The sequence below is a fragment of the Pholis gunnellus genome (assembly GCF_910591455.1).
Source record: "Pholis gunnellus genome assembly, chromosome: 19".
Lineage (NCBI taxonomy): Eukaryota > Metazoa > Chordata > Actinopteri > Perciformes > Pholidae > Pholis > Pholis gunnellus.
Window position 1 is genome coordinate 15,442,561 of NC_136546.1, and position 16,833 is coordinate 15,459,393.

Sequence of the window (16,833 nt, forward strand, 5' to 3'; positions counted from 1 at the left end):
TCCATACCATTATGAGGAGGAGAGTGAAAGAGTGAGAAGGAATGAGGGAGGGTTAATGTGGAAAAACTGAGGAGGAGGAGGAGGCGGCGGGAAAGTAATTAATTTTCTTCTCAGAGGTTGGCTGCTAGTGTGATTTAACAGTTCAGAGAGCGGCTGATTTCTGAGGGGAAAACTACAACCTGCCAAAGCGTGGCTGCTGCAAAGACAGGCTCCGTCACACACACACACACACACACACACACACACGCACGCACACCACAACACATACATCACTCGCAGCCAGACTCATAAAACATAGTTTCAGCCTCAGTGGTGGGATCAAATTTATAACACTGGATATCCATGTAAAGCCTGGCGATATTTCATCAGTATAAAGGTCTATACATAGTGTCATTTAAACATTTTAAGACACTAGCAACTGTGAATGAACCTGTTAACACACGCCTCTTTTCTAAATCTTTAGTATGGCAGTTTTGCAATGAAGCTGGGTTAGTACAGAAACCATCTGTGCACTTCCATCAGTGCTGGTGAGATCTACTGTAGCTCCAAATTACTCATATTTTGGGTTAGCAAATGAAGCTGTCCCATTGAAAATAATTGAATGAAATGCAGTAAAACACTTTTCCTTAGAGAGGATGAATAGCTGCATTAAGACGCCAAAGAGGACCACGGTAATTCTAAAGCATGATGCAATATTGCCATCTAAATTATAAGGAAACCTTTCGCTGTCACATAAATAAAAATCTGTCATGCTGTCAATGCTGCAAACATTCTGTGGATTGGAGCTCCTGTGGCCTCCTCACTGCATGTCGCATCTACAAAACGTTACACTTCTAAATGTACCCGAGAGACATTTGTTGAAAAGCCACAGCGGAGTGCTGCAGGTGAGTCGCTTTACGCTGTAGATCATTGTGCAGTCAATAGTGGATAAAGACACATATTGCTAGTTCTCTGGCAACTACTGGAGGCACACAGACGTGTCTGCTTGAATGTTGATGAGAAATATAAAATATGAAAGGCACTTATTGTGGTGATTTAAAGCTACAAAAAGTCCACTGGCCATAAATTCAGCTAATATGCATCATATTGCTTAACCATACAAGCTATTTTACATATGATGCACAGGGGTCCTTGGATGGCCATAACAAAGATTCCCAGATTCATCAATTTCCAAAAATGAGTTCAAAAAGTGACAGTGGCAACTAAGAAAATAAAATAGAAAGTTACTAAGTTAGTTGTTTTTTTCCAGTTTTCAAAAACCTGCACCAGCCTATATTTTAAATAATATTGCAAGTTAAATAATCAAAATGGAGCAGAAAAATAATCACCTTTACTTCCTTTTTGCTGATAACGGGGCTCCACATAATCCACTTGCTCATGTGATTGTGTTACAACGGACCAATGTGATGGTTGACTGGTCATTAAGCAGAACTCACATTGGCTGATTTGCTTAATAAAGTACTGATACTCTTACTGATTTTGAGACATCCGTGGAGTTAAACCTCTAACTTACAAGTAAATGCGTATGCAAATAGGCAGCAGCACAGCGGATCCACGCACACAGCGGTGTAGTGAAGCGCCTTACGATGGGGGATGGAGCACTAAATGAGGAGAGCTGAAGCTCAGGACCCTCTGGAAATGGAGGTCATTTGGGAAACAGAAATGGAATCTTAACTACCTGTACAAAGCCCTCAGTGTAATCTAAAGCTCTCAAATCCATCACTGAATGCAAACTGCAACCCAAAGCCTGTTCATCATTGTTATTGCCTTGCTGTGTTATGAACACTGAATACTGAACACTCTCTAGCTATTCAAGCATTTTATAAACTTATATGGCCGCATTTCTTCATTTTTTCGAAAATTTAAGGGGATGCAAGACCTTGGGATTCCTTGATTATATTTGGATTGCAAGTTCTCCATTCAACACACATTGCAAATTGCATTCAGGCAAATATGCACTCTTTTCAGAAAGAAATACACACCTACATCCTCTCTTGCACTTACTAATCAACACTCACCTACAGGAGGCCGCAAATAAATAGCTGCCAATTAGTATGTGGATGTGAGGCTTTTATTTTCTTAACAAGGAAGGATGGTAATTAATTATGCCCAGTGATTAAAACATTTCCTCTGTGGTGTTGTACAAACAACATGGTGCGGAAGGGCAGGAGGGCAGAGAGAGGAGGGAGGAGGGAGGGACGAGACATGTCAGCCAATGCCGTAACACTAGGAGGAGAAGTGCTGGCAAATTAGATCCGACACACGGCCTCTCAGTCAATCAGTCATCATATATTCTTCCCTTTTGCATCCATCGAGCCTTGTTCAAACACTTGCAAACTCGGTTCCTATCGTCACTATCCATCTGTCCATCCAAAGATCAGTTACGGTAGTAGACAGCAGGATAAATGCTAACTGCACAGTATATTTGTGAACGATATATTTGTCTTTTTTGGCCCATTACCACTTCCCCATTTGGCGGTTTAAACATCTCCTCCAAAATAGCAACTGTCCAATCAAAGGTTAGTACATCATGTAACTGGCCACAACAAGCTTTAGATTTCTCTACATGTTGTGTGTGTATTTACTCTGATGGCAGCTGCAACCGTTAGCATGTCCGACTCACCAGCTAACTCCCTACAGTAGTGACTGTTACTTTCAAGGCCAGGGAGCATATCATTAACCAGCTGCATTAGTTTGTGGGGTTATACTGTTGGTTACATTACAAAAAACAGCTCTGTTCAGAACTGCTGTATCCCATCCACTGTGTCCACTGAGCTAACGTTAGCTTATTTGGCTAGCTACAGGAGCTATATCTGATAATAAATCCCTCAGGGATAGTTTCAGCCAGTAAAATCGATGGTCGCTTTAATCTACTTCTGAAACTTGAATTTCAAAGTTGTAAATATGCCACAGTTATCGTTATTGTTGTAAAACTACAAGAACGGAACACTTGACACAGCACCAGTAACTACGGGCGTGGGGCTTAACGAATGGTCCACCACTACTGTTATTACTATTTAGTAACAGGAGTAAGAATTACTCCTTACTCCTCATAATTATGCTCATAATAATGGGCATAATTACTGGTCTTATTATTTACATTTCTTGGACTAATTATGAACAAATTATTAATTTACTGATATGAAGCCATTCCAAACGGGAGGGGAAAAAAAAGAGCGAAAAAAATAAGGATAAAGAAACAAAGAAAGTGAAAAAGCAGATGATTACACACACTTCTCCACACACACACACACACACACACACACACACACACACACACACACACACACACACACACACACACACACACACACACACACACACACACACACACACACACACACACACACACACACAATTCCTGTCAACACAGCGATTCATGTAAGCCAGTTTCAACCACTGATACCGAGGGGTCAACAAACAAAACGATAATATGAACAACACTGTGCGACAGAGAACAGCACATGCACACAGGCATGAAAGTGAACAGGAACAAAAAGCTGCTAGCTCTCACTGCCTGCTTCAAAAACACTATTTTTTTCTCCCCGCTGGCACAGGAAACAGCACTGTTAAAATTATGCCGACCACACGCGACATGCTCGCCTACTGTGACTGGAAGTAGCCGTGCTTTTAGCAAAATTATGCACGAAAGTAAACATGGAAATGAAGTAAGCGGGAAATGAAGTAAGCAGAAGGGGAGGCTGGAGTAAATGAATCTTGACAACTATTGCTGTTACCAGCAGCTGAATTATTACTTTGATGACAACCGTTTACTTTTCAACACAGTAAAAAAAAAAGAAAACATCAGTGCATGTGTGTGTAGTGACTTTCCAAAACTAAGAAGACTGACTGACTAAAAAAAACCATCACTTGTAAAGTTTTATAAAGTTATACAAGAACGCGGTCACATACGCGTTTCTATAGGACGAACAGCAATTACAGAGTGAGCTGTAGTTTGTCCCAAAAAAGCTTGTGTAGTCAGACAGGGTGTCCCTCCACTGATTAAAAACTGCAATGCAGTCTAACCCTGCTATCAGCATATGATAAAAAAAAACAGAGGGTGTGTGTGTGTGTGTGTGTGTGTGTGCGTGTGTGTGTGTGTGTGTGGAAGGGGGGGGGGGGGGGGGGGGGAGTGTATGTGTGTGTCAGAGAGATGGGAGCCGCTTTGGGGCAAATCGATAGGCAGAGCAGAAAGCTGTCAGAAGCCACGTGGGTGAAAACACACACACACACAGTTCTCCGAAGGATAAAAATGGAGATGAAGTAAAGAAAGACTGCAGTAGTGTGTGTGTGTGTGTGTGTGTGTGTGTGTGTGTGTGTGTGTGTGTGTGTGTGTGTGTGTGTGTATTCCTCCTGAGAATGACTGGCATGAAACACACACACACACACACACACACACACACACACACACACACACACACACACACACACACACACACACACACACACACACACACACACACACACACACACACACACACACACACACTCACACACACACACACACACACACACACACAATAAGGACCATGCAAACAATCAAACACAACGGGCTGAATGCCACTGAAACAGAGCTTCAATAAACTCCCGTGAAATAACTTCCTCCATATGTCACCGTGTTTCCTAGAGGAATAAACTCTCACCAAATAAATATTCCAACATCAAAGTGCTCTACTGTAGTCTTTTAAATGTGAACTGCTTTCAACGCTCAGGTGACACTTGATGTCAATACCGTAGATAATTTTAGACACACACGGGGTAATTATAAAATGCCTGGTCTGCTCTGCACTGAATCTTCACCAATGAACATTACAGATGTGAATCCAGCAATGTGAGGCTCGAACCAATATTTGACGTATATCTATCTGGAGAGAAGACGCTAACTAAGCGCTAATGTGCATATTTATGGTCTATAGAAGGTCTACAAACGTGTTTTAAGCTATTTTGGACATTTCATGGAGGATTTCAGTTTAACGTCAACACCCACCTGAAAGGCTACAGTGTAGGTTAAAGAGCAGAATATACAGATGTTCAAGGTGAAGCCCCTGCAGAACTGCACTGAGTAATTACCGCTGCGGTGAAAGGTGCTGACTGACAGTCTGCTACATGTTGTCAATATACCACCGGTGCTTTCACCTCATCATGAGGTCACTTTTTGGTCAACGAACGCTCTGTCTGTCTGAAACAGTGGGTTTCATTCCATGTCTTGATGAACTGGCTGTTTGTCCTTTGTTGTCTTGTCTTGGCAAACGTGATTGTCCTGCCTTTTAGAGTGATGAATGGCTGCTAATATACTGCATGCGCCTTTTAAAAAGGACTATTAAAGCCCCAATTTGTTATGTTATTCATATACACTGACATATATAATACAACACGAAGTATTATGTGTGTATCTGCAGTCCTGAAGAGTTATTTTTGTGCGAGCACCAATTTGGTTTGCCCCCTGGGGAACTGCAGCATCATGCAATCAAGATCGAGAAAACTGGGATCAAAGTGTCAGTCAGTGTGAGCAAATTAGGGGCCTGCTTGGCAAACTTCAGCCCACTTGTAACGAGAGCCCTCCTCCAGAACTGATTAGACGGACTTGGGTTCAGTGTCTGAGGTAAAAACAAATAAAGAAAATTGCCAATTTGTTGAGAGAGATATGGTAATTCTTTTCACTTTTCATTATTCTAAAATAAACTACATGCATCACTGCATAAGAATTGAATATTAAATTGAATTGAATTCTGTTTTGATGCTTTTCATCACTGACACACATGCAACATATGCAACAGTATGCGAGGTTTTTTTTTATTTGCTGTGTCTGGTACAGTAGCTTTTTCCCCCCGATACAAGATATTCAGCGACACAGGAACTATAAGCATTCAGCAATAGTTTGTGTTATGGAATTGAAAAGGTGTACGGCCTAGCTGCGTAACCAATCCCCCCCCCCCCTCCCGGTGCGAGTGAAGCGCTGGAAGACGGCTTGTTCGATAACCTCTGACCTAGGTAACGAACGCACCTCCCAAAAATATACAGTTTCATTTGTTTTTTTACAGAAAGTTTAGAAAAATAAAAAGAGAAATAAGACAACTCGCATAAAATACAAATAACACCTTGAGATGCGATTTCCTCTTTTTCTAGCGGCCACAGGGGCCATGTTCCCTATATGCTCGTTAGGTGTAAAATTATAATGCGCCACGAAGACCCGATGCTCAAACCACAAGACGCTGCCTTAACGCCACGTGGGGCCTGGCCTCTCACTCCTCAGGCAGAGAGGTGTTAGATAGCATCAGAGTTCATCTGCAATAAGCAGCAAAACTACGGTTTCCCCTTTTTGCACGCATTTGTCTAATCCATCATTTCAATAAATCGATTAATCAAATGGTGCATCAATTATTTTAATAGCAAATAGGGAGATAGCTTCTTAAGGTGTAGTGTGTCTCGGACATTCATGGTGGATACCTCAACAGAATAAACTAAAAAGGGACTTAAAATAACTAAAACGAAGACCATTTGCTTTGTTATAAAGGGTAAAAAAATCTATGTTTTAATTGATCTCAAACCAGACCTTTTCACATGCGAATGAAACGGCTAATTTGGTCAGTTTAACACAGCAGTCTTGTACGGGGTTTTTGAAGGGGCAGTGGGTGTCCTAAAGCCACAGAGCCCATAATGAAATCTTGCTTTCGACTGGTCTGTGAATATGCCAGCAGAAGGGAAATTGGCCCTTTGGTACAACACACAACGCCCAGGGTTTCCCACAGTTGTTAATAGAGGATGTGGCCCCACGCCACTAAATTATTGACATCCACTGCTGAGACATTAAAGCGGCTTTCTCACATTAAACCCACAGAGAAAGAGACGGTGACTATTTCAACCAGCGAAAACGATATATTCAATACGTGAGCCAACAGAGTGACTAAATAAATGACAGTCAAGATGATTGAGAGCCCGTCAATCACGGCGCAGGAGATTACAGTGATTGACCGATCAGCCTCACACATTGTATGTGCGCTTTTCTATAATTAATCAAAACACCACATTGGATTAAAAACCTGAGTTATTTCTTGTGCGGACATGTTGAAGACAAAACGGCTCAATCACTCACTCTGCAGGGGATGTCTCAGGAATAACTCACGGCACTTGTTGAGACACAACAACCAGTTGGTCAAGCACTTAGTTTGTTCAAAGTTTTAACATCAATAACTCTCATCAGAGGTTCAGTTCAGGGAGGAGATCACAGTCAGAGCTCAGCCTCTCCGTCTGTGCTGACCGATCATCCTGTGGCTGGAAGAGCCAATGGATTGCACTGATGGAATATAGACCAGGTTGTAGATGGCTACTGGCTAAAGTGTGTATGTACTGTGCATGCTAAATTATTTCATCACAATACATAAAAAACTACGGTTTGGAAGCCTTCCAGTTCGGCTTTCGGCCATAGTCATGTTGTTTTTTTTGCTACCAGAAGAGAAATGAGACGCTGAATAAGACATTTTTACTGGAAAAACACTGAAAAAACAACTCTCCCAGAACCGGACACCACTGTGGTAGTGAGCTATCAGTCACAAGGTAGCCACACCCTGAAGCATACTCTGCTTTATTCTCTATTTCAGTCTAAATGGAACCATCATTTACTAAAAGGAACATCATGTTGTATTGAAGAACACTTGAAACTAGCGATTGAGACCATAAACTCATGTGTACAATGTTTACTGAGGTAATAAAACAAGTTAAAAGTCGGGTCATTTTCTCATAGACTACTATACAATCAGACTTTCTTGTTGCAACCACATGCGACGCCCCCTGCTGCTCTTCAGCTGTCAAAACCTTTCAATAAAACCCCAAAATGTCAACCTCATGGTGGTGCAAGAGAAAAAGTCACCAAAGTCCTGTGTGCAAGGACATTTAGATGAAAACTGGAAGCCGACGGGAGTGTTCAATCCAGCATTGATTGCTTCAGAACAACCCAGTAATGGGATGCAATTGATATGAAACACCAAAGTAATGGAAAAGGACTCTTATATTACCACCTTTCCAAGCAGAAATGACACAGGAATGCATATCAACAAGCACCACACACACACTCACAGGGTCAGTACAACTCAGAACAACTTACACACCAGTTATCATATCCCGCCCCACACACACACACACACACACACACACACACACACACACACACACACACACACACACACACACACACACACACACACACACACACACACACACACACACACACACACACACACACACACACGTCATGTCTTACATCAGCGCCAGGAGCCGACCCTGTGGCTGACTTGTTAAAGCATGTGGTAAACCAATCATCACCTCTGTGCTTAACACTGCGGTAGACAGGTTAATGATCGGTGCGACCGTCACTGGCTGTCATGGCTCTCACTCGTCACATCTTATTACCGCTGCCAATCATGATGGTGAGCGCCATCACTCCCACCTTTCTATCGGATTAGCGGGATAAATGGAGGATAGCGCGTTCTATTAAATGTCACGGCGTGGACAATGCTCCAGGGTCAACTTCATCATTTAAGGGTGTCAGATTGCCATATTCATCTTCAGGTGACTGTTTTCTGGCGGTTTAACAATTTGTCGTACATTGCTTGATGTTAAAACGTTGTGATCGTCAGCTCCACAGGAGAAATTGATTTTTTTTTATGCTGGATTGTTTTTCTTTTACCCAAACGCCAACAGCAATCTTTGAGACGGCTCGGGACTACTGGACCCATCCTTCCTCCCTCCTGCCAGCAAAGTAACCAATTGATGTCAATATTTCATCAAGGTTTCCTTATTTATATGTATACTGCAACCAAAAGACAGAACATAAGGGTTAACAGTTATCCAGCGACCTGGTAAGCTATGTTGATAGAGATGTGTTGATTAATTAATTAATCATTATTTCGTTTATTCATTTCGTCACTTTTAGGATGATTATTTTACCCCTAAATCCTTGCCATAGAACCTGCACTTACTAAAAGACAAATCTACTTTTGCAGAGCGGATTATTCACACATGGCTCGTATTATATTAGCTTATAATTAAGGGTTTCTCTCTTTAGCTAGATGTGTGTTTTTATATCTAAATAAGTATAATAAGGGATACAATAGGATTGACTATTGGTGTTTTCACAAAATATATACACAATGAGATTTTTGATAAATAATCAAATGAACATTTACGCTTTAATCTTTTAACATTGGTCTGACTTTTGACAAAATATGTAGTTACTGCATTTTTTGCTTTGGAGGGCAGCACGTCAGTCAAGAAAGAAACTTAATTCAAGCATTAAAAAAACAGCGTAACCCTGGCGCTGCAAAGTCTTAACACCATGACTGTTATTGATTGCTTCCATTAATCACAAAGTAGGTTACTAACAAAAAAAAAAACAATAAAGAAGCACAGGCTTTATCTTTGATTAAAACTTGCTGAGAGTTTATTAAACTTGAGGAACCCGGTCTATTTAAAAAGATCTGCATTACAAGCGACACTGCACCTGGCAACCCGAACAAGGTAACGTAGCTGATGAGATTCTTAGCCCTTCTGAGTCAAGTCAAAGATGCATTCTTTCTTCCTGAATCCGTACGAGCCGTTAATACAACACGGGTGAACTTTTGCCCCCATCAACAAACCTGCCTGATAATCTTCTCTGTGACTTGGCAATTATCTCAGTCCTTGACCTGAGAAGGAGAGGGAGGGACGGGAGAGGGGGAAACACGGGATGTGGGCACGTCAGTGTATCGGACTGGGAGTGCTGGTGTGGAGCCCTGGGATCCAGAGATCTCCGTGTCTGGCCTTTACCGCGAGCGCTCCGAACGAGCTCATCAATATTCATTGACCCGCTCTGGCTAACGTCTCCAGCGACGGGCAGAATAAAGTTGCAGAGGTCGCACACTTCACAAGGGAAGGAAGAGAGAGAGAGAGAGAGAGAGAGAGGCAGGGCAGAGCGAGGGAGAGAGTGAGCGAGGGGGGGGGGATGATAAGAGAGTGCAGGTTTCAGACAAAATGAGAGCAAAGAGAAGCAAACAGCAAAAGGGCAAAGCCTCGGGGCCTGTGGGGGGCTGGGGAGTTTATTACGGCTTGAAAGTGAAACACATAAAACATGCAGAGGAAACACAAGCGCAAAAGATAAAGACAGGCACGCCCGTAGAGAACAAACAAATGCATACACACACACACACACACAATCGTGTGCATGCAAAGTATGACATGACAAGGGGAGTGCAATGACAAACAAATACAGCTTCTCCAAAACTCTCCCCCTATTTGTTATGCTTTTTCTTGCTCTCTCTCTCTCTCTCTCTCTGAGTAGCTCCACGTTGTATAACATGACACCTGAGTATACATAATGGTACACGCCTCAGGAGAGGAAGACGAGGAAGATAAGAGGCAAGGGGGAGCTCACAAGACAAAATACAGGAGGGGAGTGGTTAGAAAGGAAGAGCAGATCAAGGTTGGGATGGAAACAACGAGCTCCTAGCTCGACACACACACCTGCTTGACATGACGCCCCAGCGCCCAGACATCAATGTCGGGCGCATAAGCAGAAGCAGCGTTTACAGTATATTTGAATATTTTGTGCCACGACTCCAGCCTCTCCTTAATCATGCATGCTATAGGCTATGATGAATATTCAAGCCGGGACAAAGGCCAAGGGGAAGGGAAGATGCAAAATGATGTAGCACACTGCTTGACACACAAACACATGCAATTACTTAAGATCAGCGGAATTACTCACACTGTTTCCTGAGTAAACGTGAGAGGACGTTTAAGCGCGGGTGCACTCACACACACACACACACACACACACACACACACATACGCTCAGGCTGAATCACACCCGTTGAAGCGAAGCCTTTACCGGGTGCTACAGAGCAGCAGAGAGCTTGCCAAAACAGATAATGGTGCATGAGTGGCCCCACTCAGATTGTACCGTCGTTCTCCCTCCCTCTCATCTGGCTCTGTGCTGCCCTCTCTCCCATCACTTCCAACTGTCCTCGGGCTCTTTTCTCCGTGCTTCTCCTCGTCCGTCTCCCTCTCCACATGCCCTCCTTTTCTTGTTTACTTTACAGAACTGCCCCCTGTCTGGTGGTTTCTGACTGCACCATCAACTATCCCACCGAGATGACAAAGTGTTGTGCTCTCCCCTCTCTCCTGGCTCAAGAGGTTAAAACAAATAAAATAAAAAAAAGGAGCATAAATAAAGTTTTCGGGGCTGAGGAGGGGGCGAGATAAACGCCGTCCAAAACACGTGGAATTATAGCTGGGGCTCAGCGATGACCCCATGACCTGTTGCATTAGAGGGTGGCCATTAGATAGCTTCCTCAACCCCATCACATTTATTATTTATCAACTTGGAAACAGACTCTACTCTCTCTCTCTCTCTCTCTCTTCTTGTACAGCCCTCTCCCTCCAGAGCAGGCTCATTCACTTTCATCAAACAAATGTCTCTCAGCTTCTCCGTCCGGCCTCTCCTCTCCACCTGGCCTTCACCTCGGCTAAGCTCCATCTTTTTTTCTTTTTTTTTTTTCCTCCCAGACAATCCCTGGTGGGACGAATCCAAAACTTCTCCGACAACTTTTTCAACTTTTAAACACTGGAGCGAGACGGTCCATCCACCCGTTTGTCAATATGTAATATTTGAGTCCGACAAGGATCAGCTGCAGACAAAACACATTGTTCCATCAACCGACAACACCTATGTTTCTGCTTGTATTCCTGTCATATGATGAAACTAGTGTAGCTACTGTGGAGCTCTCCTTCTGTCTTCTTCCATTTTGATTCTTGGACGCGTGTCAGGGCTGAGGCTTATCTTTTCACTGTGGGTTTCCATACTTCAAACTGTGAACTTACTACTGAAATACACGACAGGTGGAGTGGATTCGTTACAGTTCGGCAGGAGGGGAGCTCACACAGGCATCGACATACAGTACACACACATATATGCTCATAAAAATAGTTCTTTAGGCTAGTACTACCTCATGTACGACACAACTATGTCTATGTGGACCGTACACCAGTACACAGTCTGGCTTTCGTTGTGTGCATGCATGCAAACGCTCCACCCCTATCACATCAGGTCCAGAAATGGTGGAATTCTGCAATTTTCTGCTTAATTGGTGCATGCAAAATGAGTCAGCATCCTTTTTTTTCAACAGAAAAGACAAACAGGAGAAAGAGAATCAAGGGTGGAATGGATTGAAAAACAGTCCTCTATCCCTCGTAACTTTGCATGAAACCAAAGCCCGTCTGTCCAAAAGCAGAGACGTTGATCTGAAATAAGAATCTAAAATGGAAAAAAGTCCATACCTCTGATAATAACTGGGATGCGTTTGTCAAACTCAAAATCTCAGCCTTGATCAAATCAAACCATCAGCAACATTTCCAGGGAATCGCAGGAGGCAGGGGGGGGGGGGAAAAGCACAGGACATTTTAAAAAGGTGAAACGAAAACAAACTAAAACGTGCCTCAGTAAAAGTGAGGTAGGAGCTCGGCCGGGGTGTGGGATCTGCAGGCTGTGTAGCAGACAGAGTGCAGCTACACAGCCTGCACCGCTCCGCTCATCCATGTTAGATAGACGACGCTCCGCAAGGCCAAACAGCACAGCACCAAAACAGGGTGTCACGGCAAATGATCCATGATACTGACGACGGGGGGAAAGGGGCATGTAGCATCAGCTATCACTGTTGATGAGCTTAGATGATGACTTTTCTTTCATACACACACACACACACACACACGGCTGATTTCCCTCACAACCTTCCCTTATGCCCCGCAACATTTGGAGTGCACACAGGTGTGAAGACCTTGATGCGATGTCCGTGCTCCCGGATGTGTGTGTAGTTATATGTGTGTGTGTGTGTGTGTGTGTGTTACTACCCTGATGTGGGCATTAATGCCAGCACTGCCATAGGGATTCAGCATGATACTTACTATCTTCACACTAAAACATCAAGGATTCAGCAGAAGTGGGCTTTACATTAACCAGCATGTATGTACACGTGCGGTAGAAGTAGTGGTAGTCACCTCTGTCGTTGTGAAACGCCATAAACAAATGACCCTAAGTATGCTGTTATTAGTAAAATAAAGGCCAAATGCTGGACACCCAGACAAAAAAAAAGACCCCCCAATGTTGACAGTGGTGACATTTGGTTGCCCTGCTGTTATGACTAATCATTCAAAATGAAGGCACAAAATCTATCCCTGGCTTCACGTCCTACACCCTCCCTCCATATCCCCCCTCTCCTCACTACCTAAATGTCAGCATTTCTATTGGGCTCATTAATTCCTCCCTTTTTATGCGTCTCTGTGTGTGTCTGCGCCTGAGTAGTGTGTTGGGATGCTGCTGGAGGGAGGGAGGAAGGATGATGTATCGGAATGGTAAATGGCCTCTTGTTCTCTTTTTCCGTTTCAATATCATCTCGAAATCCTTCTCTCTGTGTGCACGTTTATGATCCATCATTATTTCCCTCCTTACTCTAATCCCTTTTCTCTGGTTTCCCTCTGATCCATCATCGCTGTGTGTGTGTGTGTGTGTGTGTGTGTGTGTGTGTGAGGCAGCGGCTTTGAATCATCCAGTGGCCTTTTCACTGACACGGCCCGGCCTGACCCAGTCTGGACAGCACCGGGCGAAACAGCATCCGTCATAGTAACATTTGTCTGGTCCTTTCACGGGGCTGGGCTTGCTGGAATGCACGCATGTTTGTCTGTTGGGGTGTATTATACAAAAATGCCACCGTATATGGATGAGGATGCATGGACAGAAACATGCAGACAAGCAGGTGCAGGCAGGCAGGAGGGACGAGGAGGCTTGGACAGCCAGTGTGAAAGGAACACAAGACTTTTCAGATCCTAACAGACTGTGAGGATCTGAGGATTTCTCGAGGTGCTGTCAAAGAGGTGTGCGCACAAGGCAATGAGGCAAGGATGGAGGATTACACAGGAAGTGAATCAGATCTGTATGAATACACAATGCAGCCTAGAAACACCGGCAAGCGGGTTATCAGGAGACTGGCAAACAAAGAGAGAGCCGACGATCTTTGAACTAAATCAACTGTGATTATCAGAGATACTGTACCGCGATTTGAAAATACACATAATGCCTATGTAAGTTACGTATGTGAGATATCGGAAAATACTTAACACAAGTAAAATCATGCCCTGTGATTGACTGGCGACCTGTCCACAGTGTGACCTGCCTCAATCAGATGGCGTTGGCTCCAGCCCCCCTGATAGCCTCTCAAAGGTTTTTTTTAGGTCGTGGGGTGGATGGATGTGTAGTAAGACGGTACTTAAAGCTAAAACATATATTCTTTAGGAGTTATGTGAAAGGGGTCGCTTGCCTACTCTGCAGTTCACCTCAGCTGTACAGATCTTTCAGCTCACTTTGCTTCCTGCAGCACAAAAACAGCAGACGGACAAAGACAGCAACTACCTTTGCACGTAGTGGAGAATTTAGCAGCAACGAGCGAAAGAGGTGAGTAAATGATGGACTTGCATTTGTCATGTAGCCAGAGACATGACTCCATATGAATGAATGATAACGCTGCTTTGTGAAGCCAGAGGCAACCGTTTGCGGACGTTTGCTATATGAGCTTAAACTGTGTCAGTGTCGTGTCCTCCTCCCCGGTGGCTCAGAAATCTGCAGGTTTACATATGGTGGTTTAAATTAGTCCCTGGTGATACTGATGCACAGGCATCAGACGCGGCTGCGAGCCGTGTTGTCAGGGATGTGAGAGCCTGCTGGCAGCTTATCAGACAGTTTATTAACAGCAACAATCAGGGACAGACATATTTAGCGCATTTTTTACATACAGTCCATACTGCACCAAGCTGTGACCTAGTAGACAAAGTATATATATATAAATATAATGGCAACTCCGAGCTTACAGTTTATACGGTAATTCACTTCAAATTTAAAGAAATAGTTTGATATTTTGGAAATATTCTTATCAACTTTTTGTAGAGAGTTAAATAAGAACATGAGTACCACTCTCGTACCTGTGCGGAAAATATGAAGCTACAGCCGGCATCAGCTGATTAGCTTAGCTTAGCACAGAGACCGTGACCTTGTTTGCTGCAGTTCATTTTGGTCTGACAAGCTGCCAACTGCCTGGAAGTTCTCCAGCCAGAGTCCCAGCCTGAGCTAGTGTTAATATCCACATTAGTAGTTAGTCGTCGTCATATCATTTTTTGCCAAAGATCTAATTTTCTTCCTGCTTGTTCTCTCTACCAGGGGGTCAACAGTCGAAGCAGACCAAAACCACCCGAACATTATTATTTGTACCCGCGAATACTATTTCCCCCCTTAGTTAGTATTCATGTTCTGCAATTTCAAGACCCACATTTAATTCCCTTTTTGTAATTTAAGTAATATCCACATGTCTACATCAATCTTTTCCCCGTTTTCAAGAACAAAAAAAACTCAATATAATGCAAGTCTGGCATAATGTCTGTAATTTATCAATGACAATTAACCAGGCTGATTTGTAGCATATTAAAAAAGATAAATGACACCAATTTTGATGCTGAAAAATGACTCGATCCATTAAAAACTTAAAACAAAAGACAACCTGTAGTTTCAGCCCCTCTTCGTTGCTTTCTAATTAATCAATGTAAATGTTATGCCCCTTCTTATTATTACTCTTTCCAAAAAAACAACTTTTAAAGTATTAGTTTCCTTTCTCTCTTAATTGGCCACAAATATAAATAATAAAATTCAAAATGAATGACTTGTGAAATATGAATCTTTTGATTCATTAATGGTATTTTAGTATTGTTGATATTGAGGAAAGAGAGCCAGGAAGGAATACAAAGAGAGGACTTCTACACGTGCACATCAGACACATAAGGAGAGAGGGGGGAGGGAGAGAGGAGAGAGGAGAGAGGAGAGAGCGAGAGAGAGATTCATTTCTAAGATCAAAACGTTTCTTCAGTTATATCTGAATTACGACATTCAGACAGTCGGCATATTCAGCCTCTGCGTGTGTGTTTGTATACGTACGCATCTTAACACATGGAAACTTCTGTACATTTGAGAGTACACCTGTGAGTGTGAGTGTGTGTGTGTGTCTGCCTTTGATCGCAGACGACGGCGCTAATCAGACGCCTTTGTCAGAACAACAAACGGACAGCAGCGGAGAAGAATAGATGAGAGAAACTTAAACATACTTCTGGTTTCCATTTCACTCACAAACTGTCGCTTGACAGCCCGGTTGTCATGGATATCACAGCAGGCGGTCTGTTTGTGCATGAGTGTGCGTACACGTGTGTGTGTGTGTGTGTGCTGCATGGGAGGAAAGACTGCTTATGAGGTGTGAAGCGTATCATAAGTCATGTGCACCATCATCTGCCTAACCTAGTTAATGAAGTTATAGGTTCAAGAGCAGGTAAGATGCTGACTGATGCTACAAAGGTCGAGCAACGAAAATCCATTGTTTTTCAGGATCGCAGAGGTCTTGTCAGGTGCTAGTTAGGCTTTTGAGGTAGTAGTGATGATTTTGGGTGTGCTTCAGCCTTCATAAGTATGCAGTAAAAGACGGATACAACGGTTTATGTGTGTGTGTGTGTGTGTGTGTGTGTGTGTGTCTCTTTCTCAGGTAGCCAGTGCATCCTTTCCTTCCCTCCCACGTTGTTGTCTCTGTCAACATCTGACTTCACCACCACTCTCTCCTCATCTCCGTCCACTTCTTCCCTCTCTCTTTCTGCTTCCAACCCGACGTGACGAGGTCAGACCGGGGCACCACCGCGTCTCCGGCATGGCCTCGGGCCACCAACAGCAGTGCCAGCACCGCTTGCGGGTCGTACCGGCCCAGCCAACATGATTACTGTAGC

General features: G+C 43.4%; 1 protein-coding gene across 1 annotated transcript in view; it reads right to left on the bottom strand.

The window, feature by feature from the left end:
* The window catches only part of nbas (NBAS subunit of NRZ tethering complex), a gene marked incomplete at both ends in the record, with an annotated part of 132,100 nt that overhangs the window by 17,157 nt on the left and 98,110 nt on the right, over nt 1-16,833 (bottom strand). The window lies entirely within an intron of this gene.